The sequence below is a fragment of the Phyllobates terribilis genome, unplaced genomic scaffold (genome assembly GCF_046119375.1).
Source record: "Phyllobates terribilis strain yellow unplaced genomic scaffold, ASM4611937v1 Scaffold_30__1_contigs__length_15301838, whole genome shotgun sequence".
NCBI classification, from domain to species: domain Eukaryota; kingdom Metazoa; phylum Chordata; class Amphibia; order Anura; family Dendrobatidae; genus Phyllobates; species Phyllobates terribilis.
In genome coordinates, this window is record NW_027362790.1 from 9,318,908 (window position 1) to 9,344,144 (window position 25,237).

Genomic DNA, 25,237 nt, shown 5'->3' on the forward strand with positions numbered 1-25,237 from the left:
CCTCTTTAAACACAGCACCTTCACCCCCTGCTGTTCCCACCCGCCTCAACACCATTGGAAGGGAGGAGAACCAATTAAGGCGGGGGGTGGGGTGGAACGAGCAGCTGTCTACCCTTAGCAGGAGGGCTCCTGATTACATACCTCTCCTGCTGCTGCTGCTGCTGCTGGCTGTCCAGCAGCAGACTGAAGGTGGCTGCTGCTGTGCACAGGTATATAAAGGCTCAGAGCCTATTATGACACGCGCAGCCAGCGTTCCATTGCCACATTCCATCTACTGCAGGCAGGATACCTGGCTGGCTGAATGTCGCTGAGAAGCTCACAGAGACCGCCATAAGCAACAGTTTAACAGAATGCCACAGACTAATCAACCAAACTTTTTGGGTTGGGTTCTCTTTTATAGTCTGCAGGCATTAAATGAAAGAAGTCAGTGTTCCAGCAGAGGGAGACAATGTTTCAGAAAAGGCATTGTAGCAAACCAAAAAAGAAATTTTAAGCGCAGCAGAGTAACCAGCGCACATACCTGTTAGCTCAGGTGAGTTTAAAAGGCTGCTGTTGATAACAAGGGCATTTGCTAAATAGATGGTGTGTGTGCAACAATATACTGAAAGGTCAATTATATTGTGCAGCTTATCTCACCACCTGTAGTTATTTAGGTGAAAGCTCCAAAATGCTTGCCTAATATGTCTGTTTATCCAAAAGGAAGTAAAAAGGGAGAGCTAGAAAGATAGCATTGCATCACATTACATGGCAATGCAATGCACAGTTGCTGAAGTTGAACCAAAATGAGCTTGTAATCTGGCTTCTGCAACTTTGAACATGAAAAATCCAATGAGGAGAAGAAAAGCAAAGCCAAAGAGTCCATCCCAAAATCTGACAAACAAGCAAAATGAACAAAAAACATTGAATTCAATTCTTTCTGATTTTAGAAACTGCATTAAAGAAGGGGTGCACCGGTCCTGGAGATATTGCAATACCAAGTCAATGCGTGGAGTGGACAGAGCAAGCTCTTTTTCCATCTCCCTGTTCTAAAAATCCATTTAATATATGGTCCCCAGATAGGGGACGTATCAGATATTAAACTGATAAGAACAGATACTACACTTGATCTTAGCCAAAAGGCCGAGAAGCGATAACCAGAATTGGTTTCAAACTACGGAGCCACCCAAGGATCCTGAAAAGTCCATTTGTGGAGATGAGCTCCTGGACTCCCGTTAAGAAGACATGTTGTCAACCTCTAGATCCCTTACATGCCTGCACTTTTCGGCTTGCTGCTGCTGCAATCCACGCGTTTTAGATCTGCATAACTCCACCTCTTTAAACACAGCACCTTCACCCCCTGCTGTTCCCACCCGCCTCAACACCGTTGGAAGGGAGGAGAACCAATTAAGGCGGGGGGTGGGGTGGAACGAGCAGCTGTCTACCCTTAGCAGGAGGGCTCCTGATTACATACCTCTCCTGCTGCTGCTGCTGCTGGCTGTCCAGCAGCAGACTGAAGGTGGCTGCTGCTGTGCACAGGTATATAAAGGCTCAGAGCCTATTATGACACGCGCAGCCAGCGTTCCATTGCCACATTCCATCTACTGCAGGCAGGATACCTGGCTGGCTGAATGTCGCTGAGAAGCTCACTGAGACCGCCATAAGCAACAGTTTAACAGAATGCCACAGACTAATCAACCAAACTTTTTGGGTTGGGTTCTCTTTTATAGTCTGCAGGCATTAAATGAAAGAAGTCAGTGTTCCAGCAGAGGGAGACAACGTTTCAGAAAAGGCATTGTAGCAAACCAAAAAAGAAATTTTAAGCGCAGCAGAGTAACCAGCGCACATACCTGTTAGCTCAGGTGAGTTTAAAAGGCTGCTGTTGATAACAAGGGCATTTGCTAAATAGATGGCGTGTGTGCAACAATATACTGAAAGGTCAATTATATTGTGCAGCTTATCTCACCACCTGTAGTTATTTAGGTGAAAGCTCCAAAATGCTTGCCTAATATGTCTGTTTATCCAAAAGGAAGTAAAAAGGGAGAGCTAGAAAGATAGCATTGCATCACATTACATGGCAATGCAATGCACAGTTGCTGAAGTTGAACCAAAATGAGCTTGTAATCTGGCTTCTGCAACTTTGAACATGAAAAGTCCAATGAGGAGAAGAAAAGCAAAGCCAAAGAGTCCATCCCAAAATCCGACAAACAAGCAAAATGAACAAAAAACATTGAATTCAATTCTTTCTGATTTTAGAAACTGCATTAAAGAAGGGGTGCACCGGTCCTGGAGATACTGCAATACCAGGTCAATGCGTGGAGTGGACAGAGCAAGCTCTTTTTCCATCTCCCTGTTCTAAAAATCCATTTAATATATGGTCCCCAGATAGGGGACGTATCAGATATTAAACTGATAAGAACAGATACTACACTTGATCTTAGCCAAAAGGCCGAGAAGCGATAACCAGAATTGGTTTCAAACTACGGAGCCACCCAAGGATCCTGAAAAGTCCATTTGTGGAGATGAGCTCCTGGACTCCCGTTAAGAAGACATGTTGTCAACCTCTAGATCCCTTACATGCCTGCACTCTTCGGCTTGCTGCTGCTGCAATCCACGCATTTTAGATCTGCATAACTCCACCTCTTTAAACACAGCACCTTCACCCCCTGCTGTTCCCACCCGCCTCAACACCGTTGGAAGGGAGGAGAACCAATTAAGGCGGGGGGTGGGGTGGAACGAGCAGCTGTCTACCCTTAGCAGGAGGGCTCCTGATTACATACCTCTCCTGCTGCTGCTGCTGCTGGCTGTCCAGCAGCAGACTGAAGGTGGCTGCTGCTGTGCACAGGTATATAAAGGCTCAGAGCCTATTATGACACGCGCAGCCAGCGTTCCATTGCCACATTCCATCTACTGCAGGCAGGATACCTGGCTGGCTGAATGTCGCTGAGAAGCTCACAGAGACCGCCATAAGCAACAGTTTAACAGAATGCCACAGACTAATCAACCAAACTTTTTGGGTTGGGTTCTCTTTTATAGTCTGCAGGCATTAAATGAAAGAAGTCAGTGTTCCAGCAGAGGGAGACAACGTTTCAGAAAAGGCATTGTAGCAAACCAAAAAAGAAATTTTAAGTGCAGCAGAGTAACCAGCGCACATACCTGTTAGCTCAGGTGAGTTTAAAAGGCTGCTGTTGATAACAAGGGCATTTGCTAAATAGATGGTGTGTGTGCAACAATATACTGAAAGGTCAATTATATTGTGCAGCTTATCTCACCACCTGTAGTTATTTAGGTGAAAGCTCCAAAATGCTTGCCTAATATGTCTGTTTATCCAAAAGGAAGTAAAAAGGGAGAGCTAGAAAGATAGCATTGCATCACATTACATGGCAATGCAATGCACAGTTGCTGAAGTTGAACCAAAATGAGCTTGTAATCTGGCTTCTGCAACTTTGAACATGAAAAATCCAATGAGGAGAAGAAAAGCAAAGCCAAAGAGTCCATCCCAAAATCCGACAAACAAGCAAAATGAACAAAAAACATTGAATTCAATTCTTTCTGATTTTAGAAACTGCATTAAAGAAGGGGTGCACCGGTCCTGGAGATACTGCAATACCAGGTCAATGCGTGGAGTGGACAGAGCAAGCTCTTTTTCCATCTCCCTGTTCTAAAAATCCATTTAATATATGGTCCCCAGATAGGGGACGTATCAGATATTAAACTGATAAGAACAGATACTACACTTGATCTTAGCCAAAAGGCCGAGAAGCGATAACCAGAATTGGTTTCAAACTACGGAGCCACCCAAGGATCCTGAAAAGTCCATTTGTGGAGATGAGCTCCTGGACTCCCGTTAAGAAGACATGTTGTCAACCTCTAGATCCCTTACATGCCTGCACTCTTCGGCTTGCTGCTGCTGCAATCCACGCATTTTAGATCTGCATAACTCCACCTCTTTAAACACAGCACCTTCACCCCCTGCTGTTCCCACCCGCCTCAACACCGTTGGAAGGGAGGAGAACCAATTAAGGCGGGGGGTGGGGTGGAACGAGCAGCTGTCTACCCTTAGCAGGAGGGCTCCTGATTACATACCTCTCCTGTTGCTGCTGCTGCTGGCTGTCCAGCAGCAGACTGAAGGTGGCTGCTGCTGTGCACAGGTATATAAAGGCTCAGAGCCTATTATGACACGCGCAGCCAGCGTTCCATTGCCACATTCCATCTACTGCAGGCAGGATACCTGGCTGGCTGAATGTCGCTGAGAAGCTCACAGAGACCGCCATAAGCAACAGTTTAACAGAATGCCACAGACTAATCAACCAAACTTTTTGGGTTGGGTTCTCTTTTATAGTCTGCAGGCATTAAATGAAAGAAGTCAGTGTTCCAGCAGAGGGAGACAACGTTTCAGAAAAGGCATTGTAGCAAACCAAAAAAGAAATTTTAAGCGCAGCAGAGTAACCAGCGCACATACCTGTTAGCTCAGGTGAGTTTAAAAGGCTGCTGTTGATAACAAGGGCATTTGCTAAATAGATGGTGTGTGTGCAACAATATACTGAAAGGTCAATTATATTGTGCAGCTTATCTCACCACCTGTAGTTATTTAGGTGAAAGCTCCAAAATGCTTGCCTAATATGTCTGTTTATCCAAAAGGAAGTAAAAAGGGAGAGCTAGAAAGATAGCATTGCATCACATTACATGGCAATGCAATGCACAGTTGCTGAAGTTGAACCAAAATGAGCTTGTAATCTGGCTTCTGCAACTTTGAACATGAAAAATCCAATGAGGAGAAGAAAAGCAAAGCCAAAGAGTCCATCCCAAAATCCGACAAACAAGCAAAATGAACAAAAAACATTGAATTCAATTCTTTCTGATTTTAGAAACTGCATTAAAGAAGGGGTGCACCGGTCCTGGAGATACTGCAATACCAGGTCAATGCGTGGAGTGGACAGAGCAAGCTCTTTTTCCATCTCCCTGTTCTAAAAATCCATTTAATATATGGTCCCCAGATAGGGGACGTATCAGATATTAAACTGATAAGAACAGATACTACACTTGATCTTAGCCAAAAGGCCGAGAAGCGATAACCAGAATTGGTTTCAAACTACGGAGCCACCCAAGGATCCTGAAAAGTCCATTTGTGGAGATGAGCTCCTGGACTCCCGTTAAGAAGACATGTTGTCAACCTCTAGATCCCTTACATGCCTGCACTTTTCGGCTTGCTGCTGCTGCAATCCACGCGTTTTAGATCTGCATAACTCCACCTCTTTAAACACAGCACCTTCACCCCCTGCTGTTCCCACCCGCCTCAACACCGTTGGAAGGGAGGAGAACCAATTAAGGCGGGGGGTGGGGTGGAACGAGCAGCTGTCTACCCTTAGCAGGAGGGCTCCTGATTACATACCTCTCCTGCTGCTGCTGCTGCTGGCTGTCCAGCAGCAGACTGAAGGTGGCTGCTGCTGTGCACAGGTATATAAAGGCTCAGAGCCTATTATGACACGCGCAGCCAGCGTTCCATTGCCACATTCCATCTACTGCAGGCAGGATACCTGGCTGGCTGAATGTCGCTGAGAAGCTCACAGAGACCGCCATAAGCAACAGTTTAACAGAATGCCACAGACTAATCAACCAAACTTTTTGGGTTGGGTTCTCTTTTATAGTCTGCAGGCATTAAATGAAAGAAGTCAGTGTTCCAGCAGAAGGAGACAACGTTTCAGAAAAGGCATTGTAGCAAACCAAAAAAGAAATTTTAAGCGCAGCAGAGTAACCAGCGCACATACCTGTTAGCTCAGGTGAGTTTAAAAGGCTGCTGTTGATAACAAGGGCATTTGCTAAATAGATGGTGTGTGTGCAACAATATACTGAAAGGTCAATTATATTGTGCAGCTTATCTCACCACCTGTAGTTATTTAGGTGAAAGCTCCAAAATGCTTGCCTAATATGTCTGTTTATCCAAAAGGAAGTAAAAAGGGAGAGCTAGAAAGATAGCATTGCATCACATTACATGGCAATGCAATGCACAGTTGCTGAAGTTGAACCAAAATGAGCTTGTAATCTGGCTTCTGCAACTTTGAACATGAAAAATCCAATGAGGAGAAGAAAAGCAAAGCCAAAGAGTCCATCCCAAAATCCGACAAACAAGCAAAATGAACAAAAAACATTGAATTCAATTCTTTCTGATTTTAGAAACTGCATTAAAGAAGGGGTGCACCGGTCCTGGAGATACTGCAATACCAGGTCAATGCGTGGAGTGGACAGAGCAAGCTCTTTTTCCATCTCCCTGTTCTAAAAATCCATTTAATATATGGTCCCCAGATAGGGGACGTATCAGATATTAAACTGATAAGAACAGATACTACACTTGATCTTAGCCAAAAGGCCGAGAAGCGATAACCAGAATTGGTTTCAAACTACGGAGCCACCCAAGGATCCTGAAAAGTCCATTTGTGGAGATGAGCTCCTGGACTCCCGTTAAGAAGACATGTTGTCAACCTCTAGATCCCTTACATGCCTGCACTTTTCGGCTTGCTGCTGCTGCAATCCACGCGTTTTAGATCTGCATAACTCCACCTCTTTAAACACAGCACCTTCACCCCCTGCTGTTCCCACCCGCCTCAACACCGTTGGAAGGGAGGAGAACCAATTAAGGCGGGGGGTGGGGTGGAACGAGCAGCTGTCTACCCTTAGCAGGAGGGCTCCTGATTACATACCTCTCCTGCTGCTGCTGCTGCTGGCTGTCCAGCAGCAGACTGAAGGTGGCTGCTGCTGTGCACAGGTATATAAAGGCTCAGAGCCTATTATGACACGCGCAGCCAGCGTTCCATTGCCACATTCCATCTACTGCAGGCAGGATACCTGGCTGGCTGAATGTCGCTGAGAAGCTCACAGAGACCGCCATAAGCAACAGTTTAACAGAATGCCACAGACTAATCAACCAAACTTTTTGGGTTGGGTTCTCTTTTATAGTCTGCAGGCATTAAATGAAAGAAGTCAGTGTTCCAGCAGAAGGAGACAACGTTTCAGAAAAGGCATTGTAGCAAACCAAAAAAGAAATTTTAAGCGCAGCAGAGTAACCAGCGCACATACCTGTTAGCTCAGGTGAGTTTAAAAGGCTGCTGTTGATAACAAGGGCATTTGCTAAATAGATGGTGTGTGTGCAACAATATACTGAAAGGTCAATTATATTGTGCAGCTTATCTCACCACCTGTAGTTATTTAGGTGAAAGCTCCAAAATGCTTGCCTAATATGTCTGTTTATCCAAAAGGAAGTAAAAAGGGAGAGCTAGAAAGATAGCATTGCATCACATTACATGGCAATGCAATGCACAGTTGCTGAAGTTGAACCAAAATGAGCTTGTAATCTGGCTTCTGCAACTTTGAACATGAAAAATCCAATGAGGAGAAGAAAAGCAAAGCCAAAGAGTCCATCCCAAAATCCGACAAACAAGCAAAATGAACAAAAAACATTGAATTCAATTCTTTCTGATTTTAGAAACTGCATTAAAGAAGGGGTGCACCGGTCCTGGAGATACTGCAATACCAGGTCAATGCGTGGAGTGGACAGAGCAAGCTCTTTTTCCATCTCCCTGTTCTAAAAATCCATTTAATATATGGTCCCCAGATAGGGGACGTATCAGATATTAAACTGATAAGAACAGATTTTTTTTTTAATTTGGCTATCCCCCACATGGGGATAAAAACCGTTTATTTAAAATTTAACAAATTACAGAAATAAAACCATTACATCCACATTACACTTTCGGGACTTCAAAGAAAAATAAAAATTCCATCACAGCAAATTTTACAAGACTTCAAATATTCCATAGGTTAAAAAGCCATTTGCCTGCCAACGTTACATTCTTTTTCCTGTCCAATAAATAGTATATGTACATTTCACTTTTACAAAAGGCTAAAACATCATCTACTGGTAACATTTCATGTTTAAAAACAGCAATATTTCTAGCATTCCAGAGCGCTATCTTGGCACAATTCACTGTCTTCCACGCCATTATTTTTTGGTCCATTGTTGGGCATTCCAGAAGACCATATAACACTGATGCAAAATTAAAGTCCTTGAGGTCCACCATTTTCTCCAGCAGGGGGATTAATCTTCTCCAGAACTCTTTAGCAAAAGCACAAGTCCATAAAAGATGCTTCACTGTCTCTTCTTCTTGACAACCTTCTCTTGGGCAGATGGCAGACCTCACAAAACCTCTTCTGTACTGGAATGCCCGGCAAGGAAGACAGTGGTGTGCGCAGCTCCAAGACATGTCTTTCTGTACATTAAAAAGATAAGGGGCGTTAATCATTTTCCATATGTGTACAGTTTTGTCATCATCATAACGTTCAATATCACACAACGTCACATCAGTACTAATTTGTTTGAGTAGTGTCTTGCTGTTACATAGATCCCCTGTCTGTTTCTTATTCAAATTAAAATCAAGAATAATTTTCTTTAAAATCTCATAATGTGCAGGTAGGTTAAAAGCATAAGGAAAAGATAAAACCGTTTCAAACCAACCAAACCTTCTCATGAGAAAACCAGTGTTAAAACGCATAAAATAGGAAAGGTAATTATCTTTAAAAAGGGTTTTAAAACAGAAACAGAAAAAATGTATTAAAAGAAACTTATCTAAAACAGGGAAATCTTTCCCACCTTTAACCTTTGGCTTTGTCACAATTTCTCTTTTGAGTTTCTCCATTTTTGAGCCCCAAAAAAAGGTAAAACATACTTTTGTAATTCGTTTCAACAAATTTGTAGGAGGGGGGAACACCAAACTAAGATATAACAGGATAGGTAATATCACCATTTTTACAATCAGAACTTTACCTTCCATTGACAGCTTTCTCATATTCCACATGCAGATTTTCTGATTAATTTTCTGTGCTGCCGCATCCCAGCTATTAAAACCATTATTAGATTCATTAAAAGAAACACCTAAAATAGTAATGGAATCTGTAACTTCAATTGGTACATCATGTAAACTCATCCCCCCGACATTTAAAATATTACATTTAGTAAGATTAATTTTAAAACCGGAAACTGTACAAAAAGACTGAATTTGGCTTATCGTTTTTTGTATTGAAGGTACATCACATCCAAACACTGCTACATCATCCATATAGCTTACAACTTTAACTTGTAGACCGTTCCCTCCGGGTAAGGGTACTCCACATATTTGCTTATCCCGGCGTATTGTACATAAAAGGGGTTCTATAGCACATATAAAAAGCAGGGGGGACAAAGGGCAACCCTGCTTCACCCCTGATTTTAAAACTACCTCTTTTGTTTTAAAACCATTAACTAAAATCTTACTCGTACAATCATTATAAAAAGCTTTAAGAGACAATAAAAACCCACCCGGAATGCCCATTTTTTCTAAAACTTTAAAAAGATAAAAATGAGACACGCGGTCAAAAGCTTTCTCAAAATCCACCGCTAGGATTGACATCTTTGTCTTTCTGGTTTTTACATCTTCAATACAATCTTTCACCAGGTTTAAATTGTCCCAGATACTACGCCCAGGTACCCCGCATACCTGATTTGCATGAATTACTTTATGTATCACCTTTTTCAACCGATTTGCACAGATCTTAGCCATAATTTTGTAATCACTATTTAAAAGAGTTATCGGCCTCCAGTTTTTAAGATCCGTTTTGTCACCTTTTTTGTATAGTAGTGATACCTCACCTTTCTTCCATGAGTTGAGTAAAACCTTATTATTAAAAACTTCGGAAAACAAATTAAACAAATCATCTTTTAAAATATCATAAAAACTTATATAAAACTCTATGGGGATACCATCAGGGCCGGGCACTTTACCATTTTTAAAACTCTTCATGGTTTCTAAAATCTCTTCCTCACATAGAGGTTGGGATAAAAAACTTTGGGCATCAGCATCTAGGGTGGACTTGATCTCCCCCAGGAAAGTGTGTATTAAATCATGGTCTACAGTTTTTACATTAAAAAGATCATTAAAATAGACATTTACCTTATCCAATATAACGTTGATATTATTATCTCCATCTATGTTATCAATTATTGTTTTCGCCTGTTTGTTTTTCTTAAAAAAATACCTGGAACAAGTCTCATCCTCTTCTACGTGTTTTACCTTTGAACGAAAAATCAGTTCTTTTCCTTTTTGTTCCAACCACTTTGAAATTTCTCCTTTAAGACTCAATATATCATTACCTACATCCAGACCATTGTCTTTGAATTTGTACAATGTCTGTAACCTGATATTAAGAAAATTATAGATCTCAAACTTTTCTTTAGCTTTTTGTATGCTTTTCTTTATAAAGAAATCTTTAATGTTTATTTTCATTCTATCCCACCAGGAGCTAAAAGAAATATTGGGGTTTTTCCTTTTTCTACAGTTTACATAAAACTCAATAAAATCCGATAAAATTTGTGGATCTTTTAAAAGGGACACATTCAATTTCCAAGATTTCTTACCACATTTCTTCTTTCCATTAATCCTCACTCTAAAAGATAAAACCTTGTGATCTGAGAGAATATTAGTTAAAACTTCACATTTCACTGGCAGTATTTTTTCTGAACCTAAAACAAAATCTATCCTGGAGCTACATGTAGAATTGCTCCAGGTGAAACCAGCGTCTATAGGGCTATCCTTGTTACATTCTTTATACACATCAGTTAATTTACAATCATTTATAATATTGCTTAACATTCCAGACGTTTTGTCATAATTTCTACTCACGGAACCGGAGCGTCGGCTTTCGCCTTTTAAAATACAATTAAAATCACCTGCCAGGATAAAAGGTTCAGAAATGTTAATAAATAAAGGTAAAATTTCCAGCATATCAGCCCTTTCATTTTTATCAGGTGACCCATAAAAATTTAAAAACTGCCATCTTGTCCCATCAATAAAAGCCTTAACTAAAAGAATACGACCCGGTAAAATATCTTGGATAAAATCAATAGACACATTTCCCTTAAAAAGTATAGCTACCCCGGCTGATCCGGTTGCATTTGATCCAGACCAGACCGATGGACCATGTTTCCACTCTTCCTTATATTTTTTGTAAGAAATCTTATGAGGGATATGACATTCTTGTAAAAAGAAAACAGAAGCTGTAAAACAGGTTAAAAAATGTAAAACAGTAGCTCTTCTGGTCTTGGATCCTATGCCTCTCACATTGAGGGAAACACCACTAATGTCAGCCATCATAACAAATGGTTAGGAAGAAACAAAAACTGGACTTTACCTATCCGATGGACGGATCAGACCACTTGGACTTTCACCAACGCCCTCTTCTGAATCCACCGTTATCAAAGAGTCTTCATCATCGGAGAAGGAACATTCACTTAAATTAAGACCCGACGCTACTGGGGTGTAGCTCGGAAGGATATTGTGAGAAAGGTTACACTGGGTCTCCATAGGCTGACCATTTAGGTCCTCGTCAGGTGGGTCTCCGAGAGGCTCCGCACTCCCCTGCTGACCCGCAGAGGGTCGTAACACAGGGGCAGGCTGCGCACATGGCGGAGCCTCAGAGTCCCCGGAGGCAGCCAGGTTCGGGGCCCCACCTGGGGCAGCAGAGCCCCGGGACCTCGGGATTCCAGAGTCTACACCCCCGTGAGGGGATGTATCCATCTCCTCCCTATTAGCCACCTCCACGGAACCATTCTTTTTCTTATTATGAGACCTCACCAAATGCCACGTACCGCCCTCGCTCTCGTGAGACCCAGTGGGAATTTTGGGCTCGGTGTCAGCCTTTTGGCGTTCTTTTTTGGCCTTACCGACCGCCCCTTTATGATCTTTCTCAGCCTTCCTTTTAGCCTCCTTATGGTCTTTCAGCCAGCTCCTGGGCTCCTGTGAGTTACCTGTCATTGACTCGGAGGGATTGTTACTAGTCGAAGCGCCCTTATCACCTCCCGAGGCTCCAGGTTGCTGTTCCTCCTCCTGAGGGGTGGTCTGATTGGCCCGTCCATTCCCGGATGTCTTGGACTTCTCCTTTTGTTTTTGTTCATCCTCTCTGAACCTGTGAGGGCAAGAAAAATAGAAATGACCAGGTGTCCGACAAAAAGAGCATTTTTTTTCATTTGGGCACTCCTTTGTGTCATGTTCAGTACTGGCACAATTTCTACAAGTGGCACCACAACTATCCTTAGAGTGCCCATAGAGACCACAATACCTACAGAAAAGTGGCATTCCTGAGAAAAAAAAATCCCCATTAGTTTGCCCTATTTTAAATCGAGCTGGAGGAAGTCTCACACCTCCAGGGAATTTAGGGTCTCTTTCACATTTTACTAAAAACTTCCATTTTGAGGTCCAGATGTTAAACTCATTCAACACTTTCCCAATCAATTTCACACTTTTAAAATAAACTGACAAAAAGGAAATAACCTCTGGTGCTGTTATGAAGGGTGAGAAGATTTTCACAACCACCATCTTTACCTCATCCAGGACGTGCTCGATGATCTGAATCCCTTTTAGACCAGGGCTATTTTCTACCGACTTAACTCTGGACAAAACATCTTTGAAAATACCTTCGCCAGTAAAGGTTACATCATAATCTCCACGTCGAGGATAATCCTGGATAGAAAGGATTTCGTTGGTTCTGACGTGGAGCAGTTTCTCAAGCACGTCCTGGACTACATATCCCAGATTCCGCATATCGCAACCACCAGCCGTAAAGCGGACCCTTATGGTGTTCTTAAGCCTCGCATATAGAGGCACGAGGTTGGGGTCAACCTCCATGGTATGGCGCAACAAAATGCAAATTGCAACCGCCTGCAATCTGCGCCTTCAGAGCTTTGAGATAAAGCACCTGAAGGCTGGGGGATCGCTGCCCGTTACCCTAGGACTAATCCCTCTCCCTAATAGCAGCAGGCAGGTGAAGCCCACCGAAGTGGACGATCCTGCCAGGCCAAGGAGAGGGGTACCTGAGTGCCCTTCAACTGAAACCTCCTGCTGTGAAGCACTTGGTCTCAGCCAAAAGGCCAAGAAGCGATAACCAGAATTGGTTTCAAACTACGGAGCCACCCAAGGATCCTGAAAAGTCCATTTGTGGAGATGAGCTCCTGGACTCCCGTTAAGAAGACATGTTGTCAACCTCTAGATCCCTTACATGCCTGCACTTTTCGGCTTGCTGCTGCTGCAATCCACGCGTTTTAGATCTGCATAACTCCACCTCTTTAAACACAGCACCTTCACCCCCTGCTGTTCCCACCCGCCTCAACACCGTTGGAAGGGAGGAGAACCAATTAAGGCGGGGGGTGGGGTGGAACGAGCAGCTGTCTACCCTTAGCAGGAGGGCTCCTGATTACATACCTCTCCTGCTGCTGCTGCTGCTGGCTGTCCAGCAGCAGACTGAAGGTGGCTGCTGCTGTGCACAGGTATATAAAGGCTCAGAGCCTATTATGACACGCGCAGCCAGCGTTCCATTGCCACATTCCATCTACTGCAGGCAGGATACCTGGCTGGCTGAATGTCGCTGAGAAGCTCACAGAGACCGCCATAAGCAACAGTTTAACAGAATGCCACAGACTAATCAACCAAACTTTTTGGGTTGGGTTCTCTTTTATAGTCTGCAGGCATTAAATGAAAGAAGTCAGTGTTCCAGCAGAGGGAGACAACGTTTCAGAAAAGGCATTGTAGCAAACCAAAAAAGAAATTTTAAGCGCAGCAGAGTAACCAGCGCACATACCTGTTAGCTCAGGTGAGTTTAAAAGGCTGCTGTTGATAACAAGGGCATTTGCTAAATAGATGGTGTGTGTGCAACAATATACTGAAAGGTCAATTATATTGTGCAGCTTATCTCACCACCTGTAGTTATTTAGGTGAAAGCTCCAAAATGCTTGCCTAATATGTCTGTTTATCCAAAAGGAAGTAAAAAGGGAGAGCTAGAAAGATAGCATTGCATCACATTACATGGCAATGCAATGCACAGTTGCTGAAGTTGAACCAAAATGAGCTTGTAATCTGGCTTCTGCAACTTTGAACATGAAAAGTCCAATAAGGAGAAGAAAAGCAAAGCCAAAGAGTCCATCCCAAAATCCGACAAACAAGCAAAATGAACAAAAAACATTGAATTCAATTCTTTCTGATTTTAGAAACTGCATTAAAGAAGGGGTGCACCGGTCCTGGAGATACTGCAATACCAGGTCAATGCGTGGAGTGGACAGAGCAAGCTCTTTTTCCATCTCCCTGTTCTAAAAATCCATTTAATATATGGTCCCCAGATAGGGGACGTATCAGATATTAAACTGATAAGAACAGATACTACACTTGATCTTAGCCAAAAGGCCGAGAAGCGATAACCAGAATTGGTTTCAAACTACGGAGCCACCCAAGGATCCTGAAAAGTCCATTTGTGGAGATGAGCTCCTGGACTCCCGTTAAGAAGACATGTTGTCAACCTCTAGATCCCTTACATGCCTGCACTTTTCGGCTTGCTGCTGCTGCAATCCACGCATTTTAGATCTGCATAACTCCACCTCTTTAAACACAGCACCTTCACCCCCTGCTGTTCCCACCCGCCTCAACACCGTTGGAAGGGAGGAGAACCAATTAAGGCGGGGGGTGGGGTGGAACGAGCAGCTGTCTACCCTTAGCAGGAGGGCTCCTGATTACATACCTCTCCTGCTGCTGCTGCTGCTGGCTGTCCAGCAGCAGACTGAAGGTGGCTGCTGCTGTGCACAGGTATATAAAGGCTCAGAGCCTATTATGACACGCGCAGCCAGCGTTCCATTGCCACATTCCATCTACTGCAGGCAGGATACCTGGCTGGCTGAATGTCGCTGAGAAGCTCACAGAGACCGCCATAAGCAACAGTTTAACAGAATGCCACAGACTAATCAACCAAACTTTTTGGGTTGGGTTCTCTTTTATAGTCTGCAGGCATTAAATGAAAGAAGTCAGTGTTCCAGCAGAGGGAGACAACGTTTCAGAAAAGGCATTGTAGCAAACCAAAAAAGAAATTTTAAGCGCAGCAGAGTAACCAGCGCACATACCTGTTAGCTCAGGTGAGTTTAAAAGGCTGCTGTTGATAACAAGGGCATTTGCTAAATAGATGGTGTGTGTGCAACAATATACTGAAAGGTCAATTATATTGTGCAGCTTATCTCACCACCTGTAGTTATTTAGGTGAAAGCTCCAAAATGCTTGCCTAGTATGTCTGTTTATCCAAAAGGAAGTAAAAAGGGAGAGCTAGAAAGATAGCATTGCATCACATTACATGGCAATGCAATGCACAGTTGCTGAAGTTGAACCAAAATGAGCTTGTAATCTGGCTTCTGCAACTTTGAACATGAAAAATCCAGTGAGGAGAAGAAAAGCAAAGCCAAAGATTCCATCCCAAAATCCGACAAACAAGCAAAATGAACAAAAAACATTGAATTCAATTCTTTCTGATTTTAGAAACTGCATTAAAGAAGGGGTGCACCGGTCCTGGAGATACTGCAATACCAGGTCAATGCGTGGAGTGGACAGAGCAAGCTCTTTTTCCATCTCCCTGTTCTAAAAATCCATTTAATATATGGTCCCCAGATATGGGACGTATCAGATATTAAACTGATAAGAACAGATTTTTTTTTTTTTTTTTTCGAAAGCCCGAATTCGTGTACAAAACCCGAGTGCGCTTAAAAAAGTGACAAGTGCCACAAAAAAAAGTGCACTAGGATGCTGGTCTTCTTGAAACCCTCTCCAAAAGGAGAAGGGTCCCCCAAACCATTCCCCGTCCCTCCGAGCCAGAAGGCCACAGCGAGGCACAGGGACAAATAGCCACCTCCAGCCGGAGCCAGAGGCGACTCAATCTTACCCTCAATACCTGCCCGAGTTCTCACCCGAGCAAGGCACTGGGAGCCAAAGACTGTGCTCCCCTCCCGGAAGAGGGGAGCCAACAACGCTCTCCTCCCGAAAGAGGAGAGCCAGGGGGGTTCAGGGGGGAGCGGAACCTGATGGCCACACACTCCCCCCCTAGACCTGCCAAGAGAGGAACCCGTAAGGGAACCGCATCCCGACAAAATCCTAGTAAGGACGTGGACACACGTGAAAAAGTGGACACACAGTGACAAAAAAAAATTAAATAAATAGTGAAGGTTTCACAGTATAATACTGCCCGGACCTTCGACCGGGAATTGAAAAATTCCCCATCCTAAGGCCAGAAGGCCTGGAATAAGGGTGTGTGTGAAGAAAGAAATATTGAAGTGCTAGTGCAAATGTGCCATAAACTCAAGTGGGGTTCCCAATCCCAGTGAGTTAAGGCACCCCAGGGTCACCACTCCTGGGGCACTTCACACTTCGGGCTTTCGATCTTCCCCGGCCCAATGGCGTCGATCCTGGGGGGCCATGCTTTCCACCAGATGACTATATTAGCCACCTGGCGTACTAACAAGCGCCTAAACCCCAGTGTGCATAATGTATCAATCTACTAGGGCGGCCAACATCCAAAACCGCCTTTTCGAAAGATACTACACTTGATCTTAGCCAAAAGGCCGAGAAGCGATAACCAGAATTGGTTTCAAACTACGGAGCCACCCAAGGATCCTGAAAAGTCCATTTGTGGAGATGAGCTCCTGGACTCCCGTTAAGAAGACATGTTGTCAACCTCTAGATCCCTTACATGCCTGCACTTTTCGGCTTGCTGCTGCTGCAATCCACGCGTTTTAGATCTGCATAACTCCACCTCTTTAAACACAGCACCTTCACCCCCTGCTGTTCCCACCTGCCTCAACACCGTTGGAAGGGAGGAGAACCAATTAAGGCGGGGGGTGGGGTGGAACGAGCAGCTGTCTACCCTTAGCAGGAGGGCTCCTGATTACATACCTCTCCTGCTGCTGCTGCTGCTGGCTGTCCAGCAGCAGACTGAAGGTGGCTGCTGCTGTGCACAGGTATATAAAGGCTCAGAGCCTATTATGACACGCGCAGCCAGCGTTCCATTGCCACATTCCATCTACTGCAGGCAGGATACCTGGCTGGCTGAATGTCGCTGAGAAGCTCACAGAGACCGCCATAAGCAACAGTTTAACAGAATGCCACAGACTAATCAACCAAACTTTTTGGGTTGGGTTCTCTTCTATAGTCTGCAGGCATTAAATGAAAGAAGTCAGTGTTCCAGCAGAGGGAGACAACGTTTCAGAAAAGGCATTGTAGCAAACCAAAAAAGAAATTTTAAGCGCAGCAGAGTAACCAGCGCACATACCTGTTAGCTCAGGTGAGTTTAAAAGGCTGCTGTTGATAACAAGGGCATTTGCTAAATAGATGGTGTGTGTGCAACAATATACTGAAAGGTCAATTATATTGTGCAGCTTATCTCACCACCTGTAGTTATTTAGGTGAAAGCTCCAAAATGCTTGCCTAATATGTCTGTTTATCCAAAAGGAAGTAAAAAGGGAGAGCTAGAAAGATAGCATTGCATCACATTACATGGCAATGCAATGCACAGTTGCTGAAGTTGAACCAAAATGAGCTTGTAATCTGGCTTCTGCAACTTTGAACATGAAAAGTCCAATGAGGAGAAGAAAAGCAAAGCCAAAGAGTCCATCCCAAAATCCGACAAACAAGCAAAATGAACAAAAAACATTGAATTCAATTCTTTCTGATTTTAGAAACTGCATTAAAGAAGGGGTGCACCGGTCCTGGAGATACTGCAATACCAGGTCAATGCGTGGAGTGGACAGAGCAAGCTCTTTTTCCATCTCCCTGTTCTAAAAATCCATTTAATATATGGTCCCCAGATAGGGGACGTATCAGATATTAAACTGATAAGAACAGATACTACACTTGATCTTAGCCAAAAGGCCGAGAAGCGATAACCAGAATTGGTTTCAAACTACGGAGCCACCCAAGGATCCTGAAAAGTCCATTTGTGGAGATGAGCTACTGGACTCCCGTTAAGAAGACATGTTGTCAACCTCTAGATCCCTTACATGCCTGCACTTTTCGGCTTGCTGCTGCTGCAATCCACGCATTTTAGATCTGCATAACTCCACCTCTTTAAACACAGCACCTTCACTCCCTGCTGTTCCCACCCGCCTCAACACCGTTGGAAGGGAGGAGAACCAATTAAGGCGGGGGGTGGGGTGGAACGAGCAGCTGTCTACCCTTAGCAGGAGGGCTCCTGATTACATACCTCTCCTGCTGCTGCTGCTGCTGGCTGTCCAGCAGCAGACTGAAGGTGGCTGCTGCTGTGCACAGGTATATAAAGGCTCAGAGCCTATTATGACACGCGCAGCCAGCGTTCCATTGCCACATTCCATCTACTGCAGGCAGGATACCTGGCTGGCTGAATGTCGCTGAGAAGCTCACAGAGACCGCCATAAGCAACAGTTTAACAGAATGCCACAGACTAATCAACCAAACTTTTTGGGTTGGGTTCTCTTTTATAGTCTGCAGGCATTAAATGAAAGAAGTCAGTGTTCCAGCAGAGGGAGACAACGTTTCAGAAAAGGCATTGTAGCAAACCAAAAAAGAAATTTTAAGCGCAGCAGAGTAACCAGCGCACATACCTGTTAGCTCAGGTGAGTTTAAAAGGCTGCTGTTGATAACAAGGGCATTTGCTAAATAGATGGTGTGTGTGCAACAATATACTGAAAGGTCAATTATATTGTGCAGCTTATCTCACCACCTGTAGTTATTTAGGTGAAAGCTCCAAAATGCTTGCCTAATATGTCTGTTTATCCAAAAGGAAGTAAAAAGGGAGAGCTAGAAAGATAGCATTGCATCACATTACATGGCAATGCAATGCACAGTTGCTGAAGTTGAACCAAAATGAGCTTGTAATCTGGCTTCTGCAACTTTGAACATGAAAAATCCAGTGAGGAGAAGAAAAGCAAAGCCAAAGATTCCATCCCAAAATCCGACAAACAAGCAAAATGAACAAAAAACATTGAATTCAATTCTTTCTGATTTTAGAAACTGCATTAAAGAAGGGGTGCACCGGTCCTGGAGATACTGCAATACCAGGTCAATGCGTGGAGTGGACAGAGCAAGCTCTTTTTCCATCTCCCTGTTCTAAAAATCCATTTATTATATGGTCCCCAGATATGGGACGTATCAGATATTAAACTGATAAGAACAGATTTTTTTTTTTTTTTTTTCGAAAGCCCGAATTCGTGTACAAAACCCGAGTGCGCTTAAAAAAGTGACAAGTGCCACAAAAAAAAGTGCACTAGGATGCTGGTCTTCTTGAAACCCTCTCCAAAAGGAGAAGGGTCCCCCAAACCATTCCCCGTCCCTCCGAGCCAGAAGGCCACAGCGAGGCACAGGGACAAATAGCCACCTCCAGCCGGAGCCAGAGGCGACCCAATCTTACCCTCAATACCTGCCCGAGTTCTCACCCGAGCAAGGCACTGGGAGCCAAAGACTGTGCTCCCCTCCCGGAAGAGGGGAGCCAACAACGCTCTCCTCCCGAAAGAGGAGAGCCAGGGGGGTTCAGGGGGGAGCGGAACCTGATGGCCACACACTCCCCCCCTAGACCTGCCAAGAGAGGAACCCGTAAGGGAACCGCATCCCGACAAAATCCTAGTAAGGACGTGGACACACGTGAAAAAGTGGACACACAGTGACAAAAAAAAATTAAATAAATAGTGAAGGTTTCACAGTATAATACTGCCCGGACCTTCGACCGGGAATTGAAAAATTCCCCATCCTAAGGCCAGAAGGCCCGGAATAAGGGTGTGTGTGAAGAAAGAAATATTGAAGTGCTAGTGCAAATGTGCCATAAACTCAAGTGGGGTTCCCAATCCCAGTGAGTTAAGGCACCCCAGGGTCACCACTCCTGGGGCACTTCACACTTCGGGCTTTCGATCTTCCCCGGCCCAATGGCGTCGATCCTGGGGGGCCATGCTTTCCACCAGATGACTATATTAGCCACCTGGCGTACTAACAAGCGCCTAAACCCCAGTGTCCATAATGTATCAATCTACTAGGGCGGCCAACATCCAAAACCGCCTTTTCGAAAGATACTACACTTGATCTTAGCCAAAAGGCCGAGAAGCGATAACCAGAATTGGTTTCAAACTACGGAGCCACCCAAGGATCCTGAAAAGTCCATTTGTGGAGATGAGCTCCTGGACTCCCGTTAAGAAGACATGTTGTCAACCTCTAGATCCCTTACATGCCTGCACTTTTCGGCTTGCTGCTGCTGCAATCCACGCGTTTTAGATCTGCATAACTCCACCTCTTTAAACACAGCACCTTCACCCCCTGCTGTTCCCACCCGCCTCAACACCGTTGGAAGGGAGGAGAACCAATTAAGGCGGGGGGTGGGGTGGAACGAGCAGCTGTCTACCCTTAGCAGGAGGGCTCCTGATTACATACCTCTCCTGCTGCTGCTGCTGCTGGCTGTCCAGCAGCAGACTGAAGGTGGCTGCTGCTGTGCACAGGTATATAAAGGCTCAGAGCCTATTATGACACGCGCAGCCAGCGTTCCATTGCCACATTCCATCTACTGCAGGCAGGATACCTGGCTGGCTGAATGTCGCTGAGAAGCTCACAGAGACCGCCATAAGCAACAGTTTAACAGAATGCCACAGACTAATCAACCAAACTTTTTGGGTTGGGTTCTCTTTTATAGTCTGCAGGCATTAAATGAAAGAAGTCAGTGCTCCAGCAGAGGGAGACAACGTTTCAGAAAAGGCATTGTAGCAAACCAAAAAAGAAATTTTAAGCGCAGCAGAGTAACCAGCGCACATACCTGTTAGCTCAGGTGAGTTTAAAAGGCTGCTGTTGATAACAAGGGCATTTGCTAAATAGATGGTGTGTGTGCAACAATATACTGAAAGGTCAATTATATTGTGCAGCTTATCTCACCACCTGTAGTTATTTAGGTGAAAGCTCCAAAATGCTTGCCTAATATGTCTGTTTATCCAAAAGGAAGTAAAAAGGGAGAGCTAGAAAGATAGCATTGCATCACATTACATGGCAATGCAATGCACAGTTGCTGAAGTTGAACCAAAATGAGCTTGTAATCTGGCTTCTGCAACTTTGAACATGAAAAATCCAATGAGGAGAAGAAAAGCAAAGCCAAAGAGTCCATCCCAAAATCCGACAAACAAGCAAAATGAACAAAAAACATTGAATTCAATTCTTTCTGATTTTAGAAACTGCATTAAAGAAGGGGTGCACCGGTCCTGGAGATACTGCAATACCAGGTCAATGCGTGGAGTGGACAGAGCAAGCTCTTTTTCCATCTCCCTGTTCTAAAAATCCATTTAATATATGGTCCCCAGATAGGGGACGTATCAGATATTAAACTGATAAGAACAGATACTACACTTGATCTTAGCCAAAAGGCCGAGAAGCGATAACCAGAATTGGTTTCAAACTACGGAGCCACCCAAGGATCCTGAAAAGTCCATTTGTGGAGATGAGCTCCTGGACTCCCGTTAAGAAGACATGTTGTCAACCTCTAGATCCCTTACATGCCTGCACTTTTCGGCTTGCTGCTGCTGCAATCCACGCGTTTTAGATCTGCATAACTCCACCTCTTTAAACACAGCACCTTCACCCCCTGCTGTTCCCACCCGCCTCAACACCGTTGGAAGGGAGGAGAACCAATTAAGGCGGGGGGTGGGGTGGAACGAGCAACTGTCTACCCTTAGCAGGAGGGCTCCTGATTACATACCTCTCCTGCTGCTGCTGCTGCTGGCTGTCCAGCAGCAGACTGAAGGTGGCTGCTGCTGTGCACAGGTATATAAAGGCTCAGAGCCTATTATGACACGCGCAGCCAGCGTTCCATTGCCACATTCCATCTACTGCAGGCAGGATACCTGGCTGGCTGAATGTCGCTGAGAAGCTCACAGAGACCGCCATAAGCAACAGTTTAACAGAATGCCACAGACTAATCAACCAAACTTTTTGGGTTGGGTTCTCTTTTATAGTCTGCAGGCATTAAATGAAAGAAGTCAGTGTTCCAGCAGAGGGAGACAACGTTTCAGAAAAGGCATTGTAGCAAACCAAAAAAGAAATTTTAAGCGCAGCAGAGTAACCAGCGCACATACCTGTTAGCTCAGGTGAGTTTAAAAGGCTGCTGTTGATAACAAGGGCATTTGCTAAATAGATGGTGTGTGTGCAACAATATACTGAAAGGTCAATTATATTGTGCAGCTTATCTCACCACCTGTAGTTATTTAGGTGAAAGCTCCAAAATGCTTGCCTAATATGTCTGTTTATCCAAAAGGAAGTAAAAAGGGAGAGCTAGAAAGATAGCATTGCATCACATTACATGGCAATGCAATGCACAGTTGCTGAAGTTGAACCAAAATGAGCTTGTAATCTGGCTTCTGCAACTTTGAACATGAAAAATCCAATGAGGAGAAGAAAAGCAAAGCCAAAGAGTCCATCCCAAAATCCGACAAACAAGCAAAATGAACAAAAAACATTGAATTCAATTCTTTCTGATTTTAGAAACTGCATTAAAGAATGGGTGCACCGGTCCTGGAGATACTGCAATACCAGGTCAATGCGTGGAGTGGACAGAGCAAGCTCTTTTTCCATCTCCCTGTTCTAAAAATCCATTTAATATATGGTCCCCAGATAGGGGACGTATCAGATATTAAACTGATAAGAACAGATACTACACTTGATCTTAGCCAAAAGGCCGAGAAGCGATAACCAGAATTGGTTTCAAACTACGGAGCCACCCAAGGATCCTGAAAAGTCCATTTGTGGAGATGAGCTCCTGGACTCCCGTTAAGAAGACATGTTGTCAACCTCTAGATCCCTTACATGCCTGCACTTTTCGGCTTGCTGCTGCTGCAATCCACGCGTTTTAGATCTGCATAACTCCACCTCTTTAAACACAGCACCTTCACCCCCTGCTGTTCCCACCCGCCTCAACACCGTTGGAAGGGAGGAGAACCAATTAAGGCGGGGGGTGGGGTGGAACGAGCAACTGTCTACCCTTAGCAGGAGGGCTCCTGATTACATACCTCTCCTGCTGCTGCTGCTGCTGGCTGTCCAGCAGCAGACTGAAGGTGGCTGCTGCTGTGCACAGGTATATAAAGGCTCAGAGCCTATTATGACACGCGCAGCCAGCGTTCCATTGCCACATTCCATCTACTGCAGGCAGGATACCTGGCTGGCTGAATGTCGCTGAGAAGCTCACAGAGACCGCCATAAGCAACAGTTTAACAGAATGCCACAGACTAATCAACCAAACTTTTTGGGTTGGGTTCTCTTTTATAGTCTGCAGGCATTAAATGAAAGAAGTCAGTGTTCCAGCAGAGGGAGACAACGTTTCAGAAAAGGCATTGTAGCAAACCAAAAAAGAAATTTTAAGCGCAGCAGAGTAACCAGCGCACATACCTGTTAGCTCAGGTGAGTTTAAAAGGCTGCTGTTGATAACAAGGGCATTTGCTAAATAGATGGTGTGTGTGCAACAATATACTGAAAGGTCAATTATATTGTGCAGCTTATCTCACCACCTGTAGTTATTTAGGTGAAAGCTCCAAAATGCTTGCCTAATATGTCTGTTTATCCAAAAGGAAGTAAAAAGGGAGAGCTAGAAAGATAGCATTGCATCACATTACATGGCAATGCAATGCACAGTTGCTGAAGTTGAACCAAAATGAGCTTGTAATCTGGCTTCTGCAACTTTGAACATGAAAAATCCAATGAGGAGAAGAAAAGCAAAGCCAAAGAGTCCATCCCAAAATCCGACAAACAAGCAAAATGAACAAAAAACATTGAATTCAATTCTTTCTGATTTTAGAAACTGCATTAAAGAAGGGGTGCACCGGTCCTGGAGATACAGCAATACCAGGTCAATGCGTGGAGTGGACAGAGCAAGCTCTTTTTCCATCTCCCTGTTCTAAAAATCCATTTAATATATGGTCCCCAGATAGGGGACGTATCAGATATTAAACTGATAAGAACAGATACTACACTTGATCTTAGCCAAAAGGCCGAGAAGCGATAACCAGAATTGGTTTCAAACTACGGAGCCACCCAAGGATCCTGAAAAGTCCATTTGTGGAGATGAGCTCCTGGACTCCCGTTAAGAAGACATGTTGTCAACCTCTAGATCCCTTACATGCCTGCACTTTTCGGCTTGCTGCTGCTGCAATCCACGCGTTTTAGATCTGCATAACTCCACCTCTTTAAACACAGCACCTTCACCCCCTGCTGTTCCCACCCGCCTCAACACCGTTGGAAGGGAGGAGAACCAATTAAGGCGGGGGGTGGGGTGGAACGAGCAGCTGTCTACCCTTAGCAGGAGGGCTCCTGATTACATACCTCTCCTGCTGCTGCTGCTGCTGGCTGTCCAGCAGCAGACTGAAGGTGGCTGCTGCTGTGCACAGGTATATAAAGGCTCAGAGCCTATTATGACACGCGCAGCCAGCGTTCCATTGCCACATTCCATCTACTGCAGGCAGGATACCTGGCTGGCTGAATGTCGCTGAGAAGCTCACAGAGACCGCCATAAGCAACAGTTTAACAGAATGCCACAGACTAATCAACCAAACTTTTTGGGTTGGGTTCTCTTTTATAGTCTGCAGGCATTAAATGAAAGAAGTCAGTGTTCCAGCAGAGGGAGACAACGTTTCAGAAAAGGCATTGTAGCAAACCAAAAAAGAAATTTTAAGCGCAGCAGAGTAACCAGCGCACATACCTGTTAGCTCAGGTGAGTTTAAAAGGCTGCTGTTGATAACAAGGGCATTTGCTAAATAGATGGTGTGTGTGCAACAATATACTGAAAGGTCAATTATATTGTGCAGCTTATCTCACCACCTGTAGTTATTTAGGTGAAAGCTCCAAAATGCTTGCCTAATATGTCTGTTTATCCAAAAGGAAGTAAAAAGGGAGAGCTAGAAAGATAGCATTGCATCACATTACATGGCAATGCAATGCACAGTTGCTGAAGTTGAACCAAAATGAGCTTGTAATCTGGCTTCTGCAACTTTGAACATGAAAAATCCAATGAGGAGAAGAAAAGCAAAGCCAAAGAGTCCATCCCAAAATCCGACAAACAAGCAAAATGAACAAAAAACATTGAATTCAATTCTTTCTGATTTTAGAAACTGCATTAAAGAAGGGGTGCACCGGTCCTGGAGATACTGCAATACCAGGTCAATGCGTGGAGTGGACAGAGCAAGCTCTTTTTCCATCTCCCTGTTCTAAAAATCCATTTAATATATGGTCCCCAGATAGGGGACGTATCAGATATTAAACTGATAAGAACAGATACTACACTTGATCTTAGCCAAAAGGCCGAGAAGCGATAACCAGAATTGGTTTCAAACTACGGAGCCACCCAAGGATCCTGAAAAGTCCATTTGTTGAGATGAGCTCCTGGACTCCCGTTA

At 44.3% G+C, this 25,237-nt stretch overlaps 14 non-coding genes and 2 pseudogenes across 14 annotated transcripts; all 16 read right to left on the reverse strand.

The window, feature by feature from the left end:
- Positions 1-940: 940 nt before the first annotated feature.
- Positions 941-1,131, reverse strand: LOC141179466 (U2 spliceosomal RNA). Its single transcript, XR_012255479.1, has one exon. It is a non-coding gene; the product is annotated as a U2 spliceosomal RNA (small nuclear RNA).
- Positions 1,132-2,246: 1,115 nt separating this feature from the next.
- LOC141180132 (U2 spliceosomal RNA) lies at positions 2,247-2,437 on the reverse strand. The gene has a single exon (XR_012255907.1). It is a non-coding gene; the product is annotated as a U2 spliceosomal RNA (small nuclear RNA).
- A 1,115-nt stretch (positions 2,438-3,552) lies between these two features.
- LOC141180133 (U2 spliceosomal RNA) lies at positions 3,553-3,743 on the reverse strand. The gene has a single exon (XR_012255908.1). It is a non-coding gene; the product is annotated as a U2 spliceosomal RNA (small nuclear RNA).
- Positions 3,744-4,858: 1,115 nt separating this feature from the next.
- On the reverse strand, positions 4,859-5,049 carry LOC141180135 (U2 spliceosomal RNA). The gene has a single exon (XR_012255910.1). It is a non-coding gene; the product is annotated as a U2 spliceosomal RNA (small nuclear RNA).
- A 1,115-nt stretch (positions 5,050-6,164) lies between these two features.
- Positions 6,165-6,355, reverse strand: LOC141180136 (U2 spliceosomal RNA). Its single transcript, XR_012255911.1, has one exon. It is a non-coding gene; the product is annotated as a U2 spliceosomal RNA (small nuclear RNA).
- A 1,115-nt stretch (positions 6,356-7,470) lies between these two features.
- Positions 7,471-7,668, reverse strand: LOC141179737 (U2 spliceosomal RNA). Its single transcript, XR_012255716.1, has one exon. It is a non-coding gene; the product is annotated as a U2 spliceosomal RNA (small nuclear RNA).
- A 6,387-nt stretch (positions 7,669-14,055) lies between these two features.
- On the reverse strand, positions 14,056-14,246 carry LOC141180137 (U2 spliceosomal RNA). The gene has a single exon (XR_012255912.1). It is a non-coding gene; the product is annotated as a U2 spliceosomal RNA (small nuclear RNA).
- Positions 14,247-15,361: 1,115 nt separating this feature from the next.
- Positions 15,362-15,544, reverse strand: LOC141179967 (U2 spliceosomal RNA). Its single transcript, XR_012255882.1, has one exon. It is a non-coding gene; the product is annotated as a U2 spliceosomal RNA (small nuclear RNA).
- A 799-nt stretch (positions 15,545-16,343) lies between these two features.
- Positions 16,344-16,435, reverse strand: LOC141180071 (U2 spliceosomal RNA; annotated as a pseudogene).
- A 1,115-nt stretch (positions 16,436-17,550) lies between these two features.
- On the reverse strand, positions 17,551-17,741 carry LOC141180138 (U2 spliceosomal RNA). Its single transcript, XR_012255913.1, has one exon. It is a non-coding gene; the product is annotated as a U2 spliceosomal RNA (small nuclear RNA).
- Positions 17,742-18,856: 1,115 nt separating this feature from the next.
- On the reverse strand, positions 18,857-19,039 carry LOC141179975 (U2 spliceosomal RNA). The gene has a single exon (XR_012255885.1). It is a non-coding gene; the product is annotated as a U2 spliceosomal RNA (small nuclear RNA).
- Positions 19,040-19,838: 799 nt separating this feature from the next.
- On the reverse strand, positions 19,839-19,930 carry LOC141180122 (U2 spliceosomal RNA; annotated as a pseudogene).
- A 1,115-nt stretch (positions 19,931-21,045) lies between these two features.
- On the reverse strand, positions 21,046-21,236 carry LOC141180139 (U2 spliceosomal RNA). The gene has a single exon (XR_012255914.1). It is a non-coding gene; the product is annotated as a U2 spliceosomal RNA (small nuclear RNA).
- A 1,115-nt stretch (positions 21,237-22,351) lies between these two features.
- Positions 22,352-22,542, reverse strand: LOC141179390 (U2 spliceosomal RNA). The gene has a single exon (XR_012255410.1). It is a non-coding gene; the product is annotated as a U2 spliceosomal RNA (small nuclear RNA).
- Positions 22,543-23,657: 1,115 nt separating this feature from the next.
- On the reverse strand, positions 23,658-23,848 carry LOC141179516 (U2 spliceosomal RNA). The gene has a single exon (XR_012255524.1). It is a non-coding gene; the product is annotated as a U2 spliceosomal RNA (small nuclear RNA).
- Positions 23,849-24,963: 1,115 nt separating this feature from the next.
- On the reverse strand, positions 24,964-25,154 carry LOC141180140 (U2 spliceosomal RNA). Its single transcript, XR_012255915.1, has one exon. It is a non-coding gene; the product is annotated as a U2 spliceosomal RNA (small nuclear RNA).
- Positions 25,155-25,237: the final 83 nt, after the last annotated feature.